The 17891-nt window shown below is 51.1% G+C and overlaps 1 long non-coding RNA gene across 1 annotated transcript in view; it reads right to left on the reverse strand.

The window, feature by feature from the left end:
* Window positions 1-12962: 12962 nt before the first annotated feature.
* The window catches only part of LOC112483187, a 7284-nt gene continuing 2355 nt past the window's right edge, over window positions 12963-17891 (reverse strand). The window contains exons 2-3 of the long non-coding RNA XR_003047530.1: window positions 15722-15851; window positions 12963-15359 (exon numbers count right to left, since the gene is read on the reverse strand). This is a non-coding gene — a long non-coding RNA (uncharacterized LOC112483187). The remainder of the gene's footprint in view (window positions 15360-15721; window positions 15852-17891) is intronic.

A 17891-nucleotide genomic window follows, 5' to 3' on the forward strand; every position in this document is an offset into this window, starting at 1 on the left:
TTTTACTCTTTTATTAGAATCCTGAGGCGACGAAGTGCCTAGTTTTAATGCAGAATGCATCATTTTTTTATTTTCCTTCAGAGTTTCTGCTTGTTTCTTGCTTCAAAAAACCCTATTCTTCCACAGGGTCATAAATATATTTACTCATATGCTCTTATAAAAAGTTTAAGGTCTTGCCTTTCATACCCGACTGACTCATTTGATAGGTTTGGTTTGGAAGTACGGTTTGGTGCCTAGGCATCACCGAGTGTTCCAGCATCACAGTCAGCAGGTCACCATTTTTCCGAGGCTCTGTCACATGCCGACATGCCTTCCGTGACGATTTCCATGCCCGCGTACCCACGCGGTAAGCATTCATGCCGTAGCTTCCTCGAAATAAACTGGATATCTGCGGAGAGGGTCTCTACCTTAGTTTGCCTCCTCGAATTTATTTTTGCCATATTGGCTCTTTGCATGTGAAATTTTAAAGTCAGGTGGTCGGTCGATCACCTTGAAAGAGAGATATTGCAGAGATTGTGATTAAAATGAGGGAGACAGAGAGGAAGGAAGGCACTCCACATCTTTATGAATCTTTCTGATACCAAAATTTTCAACCTTCGAATAGGATGCATTTCTTGGATGATATTCTTTGGCTGGTTGCGTCTGTCACCAGGATGTTAAAATTATGTAGTTATCATCTTTATTCTTGCATTTCCTTTGGTAAAACAGTCCTAGCGACCTTATTTTTTTTATTATTATAAATGGTTTCTCTTTTTAATATTTTTATTTTTTAAATTAGAGTGGACATGCCAAATGGTTTATTTTTTTATCATGTTATTAAATATTCTTGTGCAGGTATATTGCAATGAAATTGACTTTTAAAGATAATTTTATAAATGCCGATTTGTTAAATCTTATTCCTCGTTTTATCTAGAAGTTGTTTTTTTTTGGAGGGGGGGATTGTTCATATACACATGGAAAATTCCATCTGCAAATAATGTGATGATTCTTCTTACCAATTCTTGTACATTATTTTTCTTCTTTTCTGGTCTAATTGTACGAGCTGGAACCTCCAGGCCAGTCTTGGATGGAAATGGTGATAACAGTTATCTTTGAATTGTTCCTGATTTTTAAAAGGCTGTTTTCTATGTTTTTCATAGAAAGCAGCTTTTCGTTAGCTTAAGGAAGCTTTCATTTATTCCTGCTTTGTTAAATCACAAATAGATGTCGAATTTATCAAATTTATTTTGTGCCTTAGTTGATTTAACAAGCATTTGTTTTTATTTTGTTTTATTCTCTCTGTCTTTCGATCCGTTAATATATAATGTACTGTCGTGGGTTCATGCTGAAACTTCTACTCCAATATAAGGCGAACTCATCGAATGGCTTATGTCATTTGTTTTCTTATATTTTTCTGGTCTTTCATTTTTTTTCTATGTTTTCTTTATTTGGTTTTGGAATAAAAATACAACTGGCCTCTTAAAATCCTTTGGAGATGTTGCTTCTTTTTCTATTGTCTGGAGTAGTTTGGATGCTGCTGAAATTTTGGGGGTGCCTGGTGACAGAGCCTGGATCCAGCATTGCCTTGGTGGGAAGTTTTAAACTACGGACGCCGTTTATTAAGTTTCTGTGACACTATTAAGTTCCTACGTACATTCTTCAGTCGATTTTGGTAAAATAGTTGTTCTACACACACGTCCTCATGTGTAAATTTTGAAATGTACTAGAACAGTTATCCAGAATATTATGTCTTCTTTTCTTTGTGAACACTGCTGCCTCTGAAGTTGTGTCTCTGTCACTCTTAGTATTATTGCTTGGTCCATTTTGGTGTCTTTTTGTTTTCAACTTTACTGCGATTTCGTTGCTTCTGCTCCTTCCGATTTATGTAGAGTCTTTTTCGTCGTTTTACAAATCAAAATTTCATCCGAGGGGAAGCGAAGGGAAAACGTTTTCCATCAAATGTAACGTTATTCACGTTAAAAGTAAATTGGCCAGCAGGACCATGGAAAAGAAAACGCATTTCACTCTCATGAAATTTCATCTTAAAGTCCACGCACGTGTCGACATTTGTGAACGCTTTTAATGCGGGCGACGTCTGTCCTGCGTGGCATTTCGTTTTCTGCCGTTTTTTGTTGTGCGTCCTCTTGTTCCGCTGCTCATCTCTTGAGCGGGATGGACTCGGAGCTCATTGACCTCAGCCATTTTTGTCCTCGCGCGACATCGGCGTCGGATGCCCTTTCGGCGGAGGTTCACATGGCACGTGAGCTGCATCCCTCAGTGCCTGGACCGTGGACGCGGGTGCCGAGTGCTGAAAATGAGACTTGCAAATGTTTTCTTGGGAAAGCGAGGTTGTCTGCGTCCACATAAGGACCTTGGGTGGAAAAGAAAAAGGTCTGCTCCACGTGAAGACCACCGTGCCCTGCCTTCTCCAAGGTGCATTCGGAAAGAAAGGAGGCTTTGTCACCCTTTACGACAGCATCCAGGCGGGGACCCGATGCCCCAAGCCCCTGAGCAGATGGATGCTTCTGCCCTTCGGGGATGAAGGAAGCGGGCGGATGGCTCTATCCCCCCGTGACTGCAGCCGGCGCGGGAGGTGTCCGTAACCACATGGCGAAGTGACCCGAAATAGCTCCAGCAGGACGCTGTGAGGAAAGCACGCCAAAGGGGACTTAGTGCTCAGGCCGGCGTTTTTGAAGAGAGAACAGGGAAGGGAAGCTGGTGCCCAGACCTATGCAAAAGCTCCGTCGTCCCAAGGGGGTCCCCGGGAGCCTGAGACCACGGCCGGCTCGCCTTCCCAGGCAGGACGCAAGTGTCTGTTCCCATCCTGGCTTTCTTTGCCATGTCGACTCGTTGCTCATCACATTTTTCTTTTATTTGCATTCTCTTAGGTTTGTTTAAACACACACGCGCGAGCGTACACACACACACACACACACACACACACACACACACACACAGACACACACATTCCCAATAGCATGGCTCGCGCTTCCAGAGCATATGGAGCACGCCGGGAGCCAGCGTTTCCTGTCACCGGGGGCTGGAGCCACGCTTCACGTTGTCCTGTTTTTGAAGAGAGAGCAGGGAAGGGAAGCTGGTGCCCAGACCTATGCAAAGCTCCGTCGTCCCAAGGGGTCCCCGGGAGCCTCAGACCACGGCCGGCTCGCCTTCCCAGGCAGGACGCAAGATGCCTGTTCCCATCCTGGCTTTGTTTACCATGTCGACTCGTTGCTCATCACATTTTTCTTTTATTTGCATTCTCTTAGGTTTGTTTAAACACACACACGGACACACACACATTGCATTAACAATAGCATGGCTCACGCTTCCAGAGCATATGGAGCACGCCGGGAGCCAGCGTTTCCTGTCACCGGGGGCTGGAGCCACGCTTCACGTTGTCCGTGGCTTCTGAGCCCAGCTTTGCGTCTGCCCTCGGCCTTCGGTCAACACAGGTTGAAGTCAGGTGCGTTGTGATGTTACGTTACAGACGCGGGTCTTCGCGTGATGAACGTCATGTCACATAGACTGTCACGGAGCAGGGACTTTGGTGGCTTCCTGACCCTTTTGTTCCAAGATGCCTGTTCCCATCCTGGCTTTGTTTACCATGTCGACTCGTTGCTCATCACATTTTTCTTTTATTTGCATTCTCTTAGGTTTGTTTAAACACACACACGGACACACACACATTGCATTAACAATAGCATGGCTCACGCGGGGGCCACGGGGGCCGAGCGCTTCCAGAGCATATAGAGCACGCCGGGAGCCAGGGTTTCCTGTCACCGGGGGCTGGAGCCACGCTTCACGTTGTCCGTGGCTTCTGAGCCCAGCTTTGCATCTGCCATCGGCCTTCGGTCAACGCAGGTTGAAGTCAGGTGCGTTGTGATGTCACGGTACAGACGCGGGTCCTCGCGTGATGAGTGTCATGTCACATGGACTGTCACCTGCGGTCACGGCGCAGGGACTTTGGTGGCTTCCTGACCCTTTTGTTCAGTGAACGTAAAGGCTTCTGTAAATGCAATGAACTATTTATTCACACAAAGACTCTGGAAGGTTCCGACCTTCTAGACGGCACTCTAACTGCGGTAAATACCCACGCGGTGATCCTCACGCTAATAATACCTGAGTGCTGGGCCCTGCTGGGCGACGCGGAAAATTCGGCGTGCGTGGCATTTCTGCGACAGGCGTCTCCTTCGTGATGTTTCCGACCGCGACGCAGGATGGAAATACTTGGAGCACAGCGTGTCTTCCTCACGATAAAGAGAGCGTGACCCCCAAACCAGCTCAAGGCTCTTCTCGGATGTTCGGAGGCACCCGTGCATCAAGAAAGGAAATTTCATTTAATAAAGAGTAGCTAAGCAACCACCACGACCAAAAAAAAAAAAAACAACAAAAAACGCCTTTCTTCCCCTTCCTTTTACAAACCAGGTATAACTGTTTCGGTCAGAAACGCGGAGACGGCAGACGTGCCTTTCCTGGCAGAGACCAGGCTCCCGTTGTCAGGCAAACTTCTGCGTCTATAGTGCTCCGCGTCGTAATGGCCCTTTGTTGTGCATTGATGAGGCGCTTAGCAGCCCGAGGGCGAGCGCGTCCATCTGGGTTCAAACCCGGTATCGCGGGGCAGGGCCGGGAACGCGGGACGGAGCTGGGATCTGGCGGACGGAGACGCTGCACGAACCGCGTCCCCAGCCCGGGGCAAGTTCACTCCCAGGGCGGTGCTTTCACCGTAAAGACACTGGGTGAAAAGGAATGATGACTAAGGGACCTGGGTGAGCATCGCAGGGCAGCTCCGCGCGGCCCGTCCTGGAGAATCACGGAACGGGACACATCATGGGCAGCGGGAAGAGGGTTCTGCGTCTTGTTTTACGTTCTGCTGCACGTTAGGCAAATTGTCCATGTCCCAGAGAGTGACTGAAACTGTGTTTTGCCGCGTGTGGGGGCCAAACCGCTTTGTCTGGGGCATCTGTTGGGGCGGGTGGTTCAACGTCTTCCGGAAGGTTGAATTCGCAGGTGCTTTGTAGACAGGAGGCGAGCACATGACCGGGAGGCATCGGACAGAATAAATGCAGGCGAGGGAAACGCCGGATCGATGTGCCGTGCGGGCCGAGCCGCCCCGTGCGCCCCGTGCTGGTCCCACCTGCCTCTGTCCGAGGCATCGTGGTTTTGAACGTGGACAGGCTTGTCACGCCACGGCCCACAGCTGGCCCCGAGGTGGACCAGCCGTCACAGCGTCCGTTCCCGTACTGGCCACAATAGCACGAGAATGTCAGCTGCCGGTGGCAGGGCCGGCGAGCCCACCAACGCGCGGAGGCCTTCGAAGGGGCTCGTGAACAAGGCATCGCCCCATCGCCGTGACTGGCTGTGTCCCCAACGCATTCTGTGTCCCTTCTCCGTCTAAGCGAATCCCGCGGAGTACCAATCCCGAGAAGACAGGTTTTGCATCCGTGTCGGGAGGAAGCGGACCGTGGCACCCCGCAAAGTGCGGTGAACCCCAGACCCCTGCGTGAGCAGCGGCTTCCTCGGCCCGATTCGCTTTCGGACGCACAGTCTCGACGAGAAGCGACGTCATCGGGACGGACGCCCAGACGTACAAACGGAAGCACAGGCCACGTTCACAGCCGACAAACGGACGTCTTCGAGAGTTTCGAGGTGCATCGGGCCACGGCCTCTCCCCCTAAACACTCACAAACGCACACACACACACGCACACGCACACACACGCACAGCATCGGGCCACGGCCTCTCCCCCTAAACACACACACACACACACGCACACACACACGCACACGCACACACACGCACACGCACACACACACAGCACCAGCTTCCCACGAGCATCTTCCCTGGGGACAGCGATGGCAAAGCCACCTGAGCTCGGACACCAGGGAGCCCGGCCTTGCCCCCCGACTCAGCCATGCTGGCCCCGTGCAGGCGCCCTCACCTGTCCAGCTCTGCCTGTCTCTCAGCCCCCTGAACCCCCCGTCCCCGTCTCTCCTCAGTGGCCGCGTGTACCCCGGTCCCCCTCACGGCCCCCCGCGCCTTCCCAGCTCCTCCGCGTGGCTCGGTCTCCAGAACTCGGCACCCGCTGTCCTCCTCCTCCTCCTCCTGACTCTGTCTTGGAAATGGGAAGAGCCGGCCCCGCTGTCCAGCATCCCCGGGGGCACCGGACACCATCCTGCCGCTAAGAAAGCCGAGGCTCGGAGCCGGCCACCCCCGGCTGCCGCCAGGACCCGTTCTGTCCACATCTCTCCCTGACTTACTCCTCCTGCAACGAGGCAAGGGACAGGCTCACCCGGGAAGTCCCAGAAAGCAACAGGATGCTATTCTGTCCAAAGCCACATAACCGAGATGAGCCCAAGAGAAACAAATGCGCAGGCAGCGGGCACGCTGCTCACCGGTGTTCGACAGAGCAGGTGGGAAGTCACCGGGCAGGGAGGTCACACCCTGGATTCCCACCTGAGGCTCACGCTGTGTCCTCACGCCCTGCGCACTCAACTTCTTTACGAAAGCTGGTTCCTCCTCCTCAGTCCGCCCGGATCATTGTGCCCGTAGGTTGGCGCACCTTTCCCAGCAACGCCAGAGCGTTGTCTACCCCACCTTGGGGCCTGCCCTGGCCCTCCGAGGACTCTCCCTCATGGTCCCTTACCAATTGCAAATGCACAGAGAAGCGGCTGCAAACTGTCATTTGTCCAGGTGTTGCTTCCAGCTCTGCGCTCCGTGCAGCTCGATGGTTTAAATAAAAACCTTCTGCAGGTTTGGCTGTTCTGACCTGCACGGGTGCTGGAACTTTGGTGGCAGAGCAGATACACCCATCGTATCTGCTTTGGACACGTCTGTGGCTCGTAATTAGTTGTGACACCGTGTGGCTTATCCGTGGGGCTTGTCCGGCTTGGCTTGTCCCCTCCACTCCTGCTAAGTGTCTTCGGAGTAGCTCATCACAAGCCGTGGCGATTTTGCCGCCTAGGGGACACTCGCCAATGTCTGGGGACATTTCAGGGCTGGGGGGAGGGGGTGGTCCTGGCATCTGGTGGGCGGAGACCAGGGAGCTGCTCAACACCCCTCACGCCAGAGCCCCCAGCCCCGGATGTCAGTGGCGCTGAGGTGGGAAGAGGCTGGTTTCACACACCGTCGCACGGGAAGCATGTGTGGGAAGCCCCCCGGCCGCCCTTCCTGGTGCTCACATCTCTTGGCGAAGTGCTTGTGTTTCAGATCTTCTTGTCCGGAGACAAAACGTCCGAGTAATTTTCTGCATCGCTTGCCAGAGAACAAAGAGCACATTGGAAGCATCAAATGCCTTTTTAACTGAACATATGAAAATACTCAGCGCTTTAATTCCAAAGTGGCTACAATTTAAACTTTCTCTTCTGCTTGATTTCTACCTTCTTAAAATCAGGGAAGAAGTATGAGTTTTCCCTGCTGATTCTATCTATTTATCTATCTATCTATCTATCCACCTACCTATCATCCATCTATCTATCATCTGTCTTTCTATTTACCTATCTACCTCTTATATCTCTATGTATCTATCTATATCTATATATCTATGATCTATCTATCTATCCATCTATCTATGCATCTGTGTACCTATACGTGTATCTATCTATCATCTATCTTTCTATTTAATTATCTACCTCTTATATCTCTATGTATGTATCTATCTATATCTATATACCTATCATCTATCTATCTATCTATCTATCTATCTATCCACCTACCTATCATCCATCTATCTATCATCTGTCTTTCTATTTACCTATCTACCTCTTATATCTCTATGTATCTATCTATATCTATATATCTATGATCTATCTATCTATCCATCTATCTATGCATCTATGTACCTATACGTGTATCTATCTATCATCTATCTTTCTATTTAATTATCTACCTCTTATATCTCTATGTATGTATCTATCTATATCTATATACCTATCATCTATCTATCTATCTATCTATCTATCTATCCACCTACCTATCATCCATCTATCTATCATCTGTCTTTCTATTTACTTATCTACCTCTTATATCTGTATCTATGTATCTATCTATATCTATATATCTATCATCTATTTATCTATCTATCTATCTATCTATCTATCTATCTATCTATCTATCCCGCAATCTATGTGTCTATGCAAACACACGTACACACACCTGCACGTATAAGTTATGTGTATGATTGATATTGAACATGAATCATACATTGTGCCCAGACAGCAGTTCTCAGCCAGAGACAATGCTTTGCGCCTCCAGGGGACACCTGGAGCTCCCCGGGGACATTTTTGGCTGTTATGTGGGGGTGGGGAAGATACTACTGGCACCCGGTGGCTGAGGACACCACTCAGCACTCTGCAGTGCACGGGTGCCCCACGTCCGAGAGACGTCGGCCCCAGATGTCAGTACGGGAGGTCGCCAGACCCTAGACTAAAGGTGAGCAAGGAAATATTCTGCAAGATGCGTTAAAGTCGCCCAGCGGGGAAGATTCCCCACAACGTCCTGTTCGGAAGGACTCGCATCCGGCACCCGCACCGGGGCCTCGCAAGAACCCGTGTGAAAAGCGTCGTTTGGTCCTCGTTTCTTGCAGAATGCCACCGTCATGGGGTTGGACTCAACTCCTCCGGCCACTTATTCTACGTGAGTAATAACGTGGGAAGTCCCTGAACAATCTCAATGAAATTTTCCAGCAAATTATGCGTTTTCTTTTAGGCTGTGTTTTTTTTTTTTTTTTTAACGCGCATGCATAAAAACAAAACCTACCCCCAACCCCTAAACCTCCAGGCAGGCACTGTTTATGGGTCTAGATTTGCTAGAACATGCAGATGGCCTCTGAGTGCAGTCTGAAGCAGGACTCGTCAGGGGTGCGCGGACGGGCATAGCTGGCAATGGGCCACGGTGAGAAACGTGTGTCAGATGAAGAAGTCACTTCTGGCTTTCCCAGTGGGTGACAAGTCACCCAAGGCATTTCAGAAAAAGCATCTGAAGGACGGCGCGGCTGACCGCCTTCCAGAAGCGACCTGGCGTCCTGCGCACAGCACGTTCTAGTCTGGACACGTCTCCGTGCGGGCGGGGCGGAGGGGTGGAAACTAAATTCCTTCCTGTTGAGTTGCACAGGGACTCAGCAGGTCCCACGTGGGTCAGGCGGCTGGGGAGAGGCCTGAACCACGTCCCCAGTCTGGGCGGCTTAGACGACAGGCGTTTACTGTCTCACATCCTGGAGGCTGGACATCTGAGATCCAGGGTGGGCATGGCCGGTCCCTCCTGGGGACGCTCTCCTGGATGTGTGGACGCCGTCTCCTCCCTGTGACCCCATGTAGTTGTCTCTGCGTGTGTGTCTGTCCTCGTCCCCTCTTCTTATAAAGACACCATCCTATGGGATCAGGGCCACCCTGATGACTTCATTGACCTTCGTCCGCTCTGTAAAGACTCTCTCCAAACACAGTCCCGTTCTGAGGTCCTGGACCATTCAAAATATGAATTTTTATTGATTTGTTTGTTTTTTTGCGGGGGGTGCCTTGTTCAGTAAGCTCAGAACACGATAGGAGTGACGATTCCAAGAGTTAGGTCGGAGGCGTGCGGCTGTCTCATGCTGCTTCTCACGGACAGCCCGCTGTGAGCCAGGCCCGGGGAGAAGGCCCTCAGCTCACGGAGCGGGCGACAGGTGCACAGTGCCAGCGGAACCCCATGCCCAAGTCATCCCGCCTCAATTTGGTGACTTCCAGATTTCTGCCCCCAAACAGGAAAGACCCAAACCACCTAAGTACGAGATGGACCTCATCCTGATCACAGAAAAACATTCAATCACCCTCACACTGGGCAGGGAGGCAGACGCACAATCTACAGCATTTCATCCCTATCAATGATTTATTTCCCAAAGAAGCGCATACAGATGTTTTCTGTATTTAATTTTTGGCAACTGCTGTTCTAATTTTCACAGACTGGCGTAGCACTGGTCATAGAGCAGGCGTGAGGTTGCCTGGAGGTTCCGGGATGTCCCGTCTGGCCCCCCAAAACTATACCGGGCACATGGGGTCTGTGCACAAGCATGCCGGCCTGTGGCACAGGAACTCGGAAGGAGCGACACCCCAGCACGTGACCACAAAACCCCGCCGCCTCCTAACGACCGCGGCTCAGAAAACAGCAACACGCCCCTCGTGACAAAACCACAGCTGAGGTGACTCGGGTGAGGGCTGCCGCTTGACGCTTCGGGGGCTCACTGCAGACGCCCTTCTGGAAGGAACCGTGACAGCAGAGGCATCGGGGGCAGCCGCTCCGAGGGCATGTCCCAGCCTGGATGCCGACGCCCCGGGTCAAGCGCGTGCCTCGTCGCGGGCGGGCTGGATTCTGGAAGGTCCATCACGTGCAGAGCCCGCTCAGCGTCCCACAGTCGACGCCCACGGTCCCCAGTCGAACAGCTCTACGGTCCGCAGCAAAACGCCCCTCTGAGCCCGGGCGCGGTCTGTTAGGGGGCCGACCGCTTCTTGGCCTCGTCCGCATGATGCTCAGTGCCCCTGAGCTCCAGGGGTGTCCGTGCAACAGCTTGAACATCCTTCTACACTGGCTTTTAGCTCGTCCCTCCGTCCCGCCAAGGGGCTCCACGCCACAGAGTGTTCCTCAAGTTCATACTCACCCTCAAGTTCATCTGTAACGCTTGCGGATTTTTTACCTCGCCGGGCCTGACAGCAAGGGGTACAGCAGATGCACCACGAAGGGCAGCTGACACTCGTTTTGCAGAAATGTCAAGCGAATGCATCGTGTCTCTGCCGGCGGCTGCCCCGGACGGCCGGGACGGAGCGGGGCGCTGCCTGACGTCTGTTTCATCCCCCTGCCCCGGCTTCAAGTCCAGGCCTGACTTTCTGGTGGCGACACGGCGATCTCGACATACCGCGAGGCCATTCTCCGCCCACGTAGCGGGCGTGCGCGGGGAGGGCACGGGGTGGATCCCCGCAGGCTGGTCCGTGTGTATTCAGGGCCGCCTGCACGTCGTCTACGACTGCTCTCGTGCTGAGGGACAAGCTGTCCAGCGACACCGAGTCCCTCCCATCGTCGGCAGCCACAGCTCGTGCCACTATCCCACAAAGATGGACCGGAGCCCGACTCCCCAGCCGTCCCGCCTCGTGTGTGCTTCCCAAGGCTCGTCTGCGCCCTTCTGCGAAGCCCGAGAGATGTTTGCGATACAGGGACAGTTTGCAAGCTGCGTGCAGTCTCCGCGTCCCCTGGGGTCTTAGACTGGGCAGCGACAGCGACCATGGCCCCCAGCAGTGTGTCCCCGGACGTCCCGGGGCCTCCATGCAGATGGGTGGCCATCCACACCGGGGACTGAGCTTTTTCTGGGCTGTCTTTTGACTATGGCAGGCGCCGTGCCTTACCAGCGGCTGCCGAACTACACACGCCTTCTAAGCGGTCTGCCGCCGTCCCTCATTTGGGGACACCGCCCCAGGCCTCACCATACAGGTCTACATTTCTGAAAGAAGCCTGTTTGCGATCCGCTTCCGCTGAACAAACACGGCCCGCCTGTAACCCAGCCAGGCAGCCAAGCGTTCCAGGTGACCTTGAGCGTCCTGGCCGCGGCTCCAGATGCTGCAGAAACAAGCCTCAGATACGTCCTGCTGTTTCCAAGAGCACCGCCCGCCCGCGCTCCCTGTGAAACCAGCCAAGCCCGTTCCTCCGGCTGACCGGCTGCTCCTCCGGATGGAGGCTGGTGTTTCTTCTCCTGTCCTGTCCCAAGGCATCCGATGAGGGGAACTCCTCTCGTAAACTCAGAAGCGAGCAGACCGTCCTGAGGGGCACGGGTGAGGCGTGTCACGCGGGTCAGACAAAGGATACCCACGAAGCCGTCAGAACGTAGAGTGGGGGGTGTGTACGTCCATCGCAGGTGGAATGTGATGTTTTCCATGATCTTTTTTCAGGTTCTTGCCTTTAAAATATATGTATGTTAACCTGAAATTAAAATTTCACCGAGCGTCCTGTATTTTTATTTGCTTTCTCCACATGCGCAGTGTCGGGGGCCACCTGACATATGTGTACAGACGGGAGCATAAATGTGTATCATCATGCACGCCTGTGGGATTATATATATTTCCATTTGTATATGTGTGTATATATATACACTTACATGTATATGTTTGTATTGATGTATCTACTGTGTATACAGACGTGTATATATCTACAGTGCTTGATGTCGTAACATTGTATTGCACTGTGGTATATATTTTTTCTATCTATCTATCTATTTATCTATCTATCTATCTATCTATACATATCTAGTGTCTATATAAAAATATGCATCTGTTCTCCCTATGCAATATAAACACAAATACGTCTTTACATTATGGTTTTGCAGAAAAGCCTCTCTTTTTCAAAATTATATACATTTCACACATAAATTTTGCGTAGCATAAATTACATGTTTTATACATAAATTCTGCATAATACAAGTTATATATTTTATACATAAGTTATATGTAATATAAATTACATAGTCTACATAAATTAGACATATTATACAGCCTATTTAAATTATGCATAACATAAATTATATATACTATAAATTAGTTATTATTATCATCATATCTTAAAAGTCCATATTTGTCTTTACTACCCCGTGGTTTCATTTTTACACGTGCATTTCGAAACGTGAAGAATTTACTTTGGCCCACGCAGGAAAGCAGGAAAGCTGCTTTTTAGTCCATTTTTAACTCCCCAGGCAGGTGTCTGAATGACATGTATGGCCGAGGCCACCACGGTCACTTGGCACGTGACTGCCGGACTCCCCAGGAACACATTTGTGAGCACTTCCTCCCCAACGTCAGACGACATTTTAACTCCCGGCTTTATCTTAAGAGAAGCTGGTTCTCGCCTGCTCGGGGGACCTTATCTCTCTGAAGTTCAGAAACCATTTTTCTTCCGGCGAGTCTGACTTCACTGTGCCAGAAGGACACTGACCTGAGAAAAATTACAGTAGCGAATGGTTTTTTGTCCTCCCTCCACCCCACAAGGTCAGGGCATGTGTATCTATCTATTCAGTCACGTGTTCTTTCTGTCCTTCTGAGCTTTCCCAGTGTTCTGATTACTCGTGTCCGCAGATGAAAGCAGGGACGGCCACCAAAACGACACGGCTCGCTGATAAGACTGGATCAATGTTTTCTCACCCCTGTCCTGGAAATGAAGATAAACGACAGAGCGAGGCCAAAGATCACGCTAATCTCATTCGGATCCTTTACAGAATCCGGAAAGTTCCCTCATACGAACGCATCAGCATAAACACACAGATTTCCCGATTTGGGGATGTTGAAAATCTCCCTATTATTTCTCTACAATAAAAACCTGCCTTGAATCAGGGGTGTAATAGTCTGCTAAGGCCACGGAATTTCACAGATTTGGTGGCTTAAACCACGGACACGTATTGTCTCCTCGTTGTGGAGGCTGAGGTCCGAGATGCAGGTGTGGGCAGGGCCGGTCCCTCCCGGGGCCTCTCTCCTGGGCGTGTGGACGCCGTCCCCTCCCCGTGTGCCCACGTGCTCATCCCTGTGCGTGTCTGTGTCCTCATCCCGTCTTCTTACAAGGACACAGTCCTATGGGATCAGGGCCACCCTGGTGACCTCACTGGACCTTCATCTCCTCTGTTAAAAACCCATCTCCACATCCAGTCACATTTCTGAGGTCCTGGGCGTGACGGTGTTAACATATAAATTTTGGAAAGAACACCATTCACCCCCAAAAACGTGGGTCACTCTGGTCACCGGGTTTTTGAAGGACTCCAAAATTTCATCCAGGTAGACAAATTCCTAGATATAGAGTTCGCGGACCAGAATGTAGGATCATCTCTAACACCATCAGACTCGCCACTGAAAGCATGACAAGCTACGTGTCTAACCATTGTCTCGCTGGCATGCGACACCTCATCTCTCCAAGGCAGGTGAATTTTTAAAGACAGCTGCCACGCTTTTTCCCAGTCACACGTCTTTGATTTTGGGGCTAGTTTATTGCAAACCTTTGTAACTAGAGAAGGACCCACAGTTTCGCTGTTTTGGGGGTTACTTGTCCTCTCATACTCTCGATCACATATCCGTTTCGCTACTGTGCATTTCTTATGCCCGAGGCATATGCTTGCGATAAGCGTGTTTTTATTTTGTGTTTCCATTACTTACATTTTTATATAGTCAGGTCTACTCGTCTATTTACCCTGGTGGTTCTATCAAGTTTAGACTGTTCTTCCAGGAACTGCCAGGGTTCTGAAAACTCACTTTTCTATTCTTACCGTGTTCGGTCTGATTCCCCTGCCCCCCGCCCGCCCCATGAAATGATTTAATACTCCAGGAATTAATTTTAGTTTTCTTTTCTCCTGACGTCTTCGTGGTGTTCTTAAACTACAGCCCAAGCTGAGGATGTAAATAACCTTTTAATCCGAACGGAGAACGGTGGCTAGTGGTATATTTTTTATTGCGTCTACAGACATACACGACTCGACGTGATATCATGTACTTCCACGTCCTCTGTCGAACTCCGAGTCATTTAAAAAGCGTCAGAGACCAGCACGTGAGCAACAGAGAGAGGAAAAACCGCCCGCCCCACGTGCTAAGCTCAGTCTTGCAGAATCTGGAAAGCAGGCGCCGTGGTTCGTGGTTTCCGCCCACTTTTCTGCTTCCCCGTGTCCCAAGTGTGTCTTGGGTGAGGCGTGGACTCCGCGGGTTCCAATTCCAGGCGGGTCCGGCACGGCGCTGTGAGCACTCAACGCTTCCCTGTGTGGTTTTCTTCGAAGTCACTGCAGAAAAGCGTCAGAATCAACAGGCCCACGCAGCATCACTTTTCCAAGTCAGGGCTGCGTACTTGAATAAGAAGGGCCTCTGGACCGTGACAACTCAAAACGTCCTCGAACATTTCCAGACCGTGAAACTCGGGTTCGTCGAGAGAGCGGCTTCTAGGGTCTTGTTTCATTTTAGCGATTGGTTGGATTTTCCCTAAATCTGCAGCTCCTTGGACCACCCAGGTTTCTAAGGTAACGCATTAATCGTCCGAAGCCCTTTTGAAATCTCCACCTCCCTAGCCAGAGCTGTGACATCTCCATGGCAAAAAAAAAAAACTTCATAGTGTCACCGGAGAGGGTGTTTCTAGGTCAGGGACACCTAGCTTGAAGACATAGGTTGAGTGAGGACACTTCTTTCACAAGTGACATTGGAGCTGCTTGAAACACGGGTCCCTTCGGCAGGAAAGATGTCCAGAGAGCCAAGTGCCAAAATATGGCTTCCAGGTACCCTGCAGACACTGTGGGTGGTGGTGACTCCGCAGCCTGAACCTTGAGCACGTCCCGGATGACTGTGGTCCTTCTTATCATCCTTTAAAATAGGTTTCAGCATCCGCTTTAGTCACAAAGGGCCCGGCTCCATCTGCAGAGACAGAGGTGACGAGGTTGGCAACAGAGCATAGCCAGCGATCCAGGTTCCCACGCACGCCTAGCGCACCGACGCCAACACGAAGCCTCCCTCCCGAGGGTCACCAGGGATGGGGGGAATGAAGGGCTTCGTGACGAAACCCGAACCCCCGTAAATGGCTCTCTGACAGCTCATTTGAGAACACGCACACGGAGGCACCGAGCCTGAGAGACAGGGGACCCTCGCGGAAGGCTCTGTCCGGGTCCAGGTTCAAACCGACTCCCACACAACTGGAAAAGTCTCTCTCTGGAAGCCCGAAAACACAGTCTCCTAAAGCGTGGGCGCACGTCACACCTGTCCCCAAAGCACCTGCTTACCTGAGTCGCCGGCGCTGTACACAGATCTCCTGAAGTCAGAATACGTGCAGACATCTTTTTATGTATAAATACGTTTCTATGTATGTAAGTTGTGATGTGTGTGAAGGCAGCTCAACATTTCTTTCAGGATCTATAATAAAATATATTAGAACGTCTGTTATAAAAATAGAACATATGTTACACAATACATTAGAATATCATATATGATATATGTGATATCTAATACATATATAAATTGTAAAGCCTGTGAAGGTAGAACAGCTGTTTTAGAACAGACATTAGAATATGTAATAAAATATATTAGAACATAGATAATAAAATCTATTAGAATCTTACAAAATAGAACGTATTACAGACTATATTAGAATATAATAGGTAACATGTAATATGTAATGTACATGTAAATGGTAAAGTCTATGAAGGCAGAACTTCTTTTAGAATGTACATTAGAATATATAATAAAATATATTAACATAGATAATAAAGTATATTAGAGTATATAAGAATATAATGTACCTACAAATATCTAATAATATATATAAATCGTAAAGTCTGTGAAAGCAGCTGAATGCTTCCTCTGCAATGTATATTAGAATACATTTTATAAAATACCTTAGAATGTGTTACAGCATATATTACAATATGATAAATACTATATGTAATGTCGAACACATATACATTGTAAAGTCTGAAGGCAGCCTCTGGACACTTCTTTTAGAATCTATATTAGGATATATATTACACATTATAAGATGTATCAGAATGTGTCATAAGGTAGACTATAGACTGTAATCGTGCATTGCACACCCAAACGTTGTAACATCTGTGCCGGCAACTACACACTTTGATTTTATGGTAACTCCGCGCTCTCCTGTATCCATACACGTGTAACCACACGTGATAAAACACGTGCCTCCACACACAGACACCGACTTTCATGCACACAAATACCGACCCAGGCGCATTCTCTCTGTGAAGGAAGCGCCAGTGGCTTCATGCAGCAGGGCGATGCGAGCTGATTGGCACGGCCCGGTGCTGGGACACCTGCGCGGGACAGGTGAGGCCCAGCGGGGAGCGCGGACTTGAGCACGGCGACCGTGCAGCCCACAAGTAACTGTGGGGAGTTTGCGCCCCGGTGCAGCCCCAAGGGCAGGGCACGTGCCCAGCGCAGTGCGAAGCGCTGGCCTTGGTCAGCGGGCAGCGTCGCAGCCACAGGTTCTGCCCACGCGGAGAGGACGCGCGCGCCGGGAGCCGGGCACTTGCCCCGCGGGGAGCGTCCTGGCAGCGCGGGGCCGGGCCTGGCCTGACCGGGCCTGACGGCCTGAGCGCGGGGACAGCCCCTTGTTGTCGTAAACACATGTCCGCTCCTGGCGCGCATGGTCCGCATTCCAGCGCAAGATTTGGCAACCCGGCGGGTGGAGAGCGCGCGGCACGCCCTAGGAAAATGCCGCCCACAAGGTGTAGGCGAGGGTCAGGACGAGGCTGGCACCACGGGCCGGAGGCCACATCCGGAGCCCGGTTCTGGTTTCTTGTCACCTCCCTCGCCCCCACCCCCTCCATCACCCAGCGGGCCAGCCGGCCTGGCCTGGTCCCTGAGAAAGGCCTCGGGTCTCAGGTTCCGACCTGCGCGTGGCCTTTCGTCCCCTCCACCCCCCAGCCCCCGACCTCAGGACACTCCCTGCAAAGGCGGAGTCGCTGGGACCCCCTCCCAACAAACTCAGGGTGCGGTCCCCGGATGTCAGCTGCGGTGGCCCCGGGCCGGGGCGGGACCGCAGCGCGCAGGCCTCGCCAGGCCCGCCAAAGCCTTTTAACCAGATCGCCTAGGACAGGAAGAGTGACCAGTGAGAACGCGGGACGTCCAAGGACGCTGCGGCTGCGGACACACACGGGGTCACTTTGCTGCGCATCTAAACGGACGCACATGGCCCGCGATACGGACCGGGGGACAACGCACATCGCCACGTGTCTGACGTGCACACGCGTGTGGGCGCCCCGCTCCGCCCGTCCCCGCCGTCCCCACCGTCCCCGCTGTGCGCGGGACCACGGCGCAGCGAGTCGCCAGCCCTTCACTTGGGCGGGGTCTTCCACCGCTGTCGCCTTAATTTTCCTTTTTTACATTTTAAACGGCTCTTGCGAAATCACTGTGCAAGCACAGGAAGCCGCAAAGAGA

This window comes from Pteropus alecto, unplaced genomic scaffold (assembly GCF_000325575.1).
Source record: "Pteropus alecto unplaced genomic scaffold, ASM32557v1 scaffold96, whole genome shotgun sequence".
NCBI classification, from domain to species: Eukaryota; Metazoa; Chordata; class Mammalia; order Chiroptera; family Pteropodidae; genus Pteropus; species Pteropus alecto.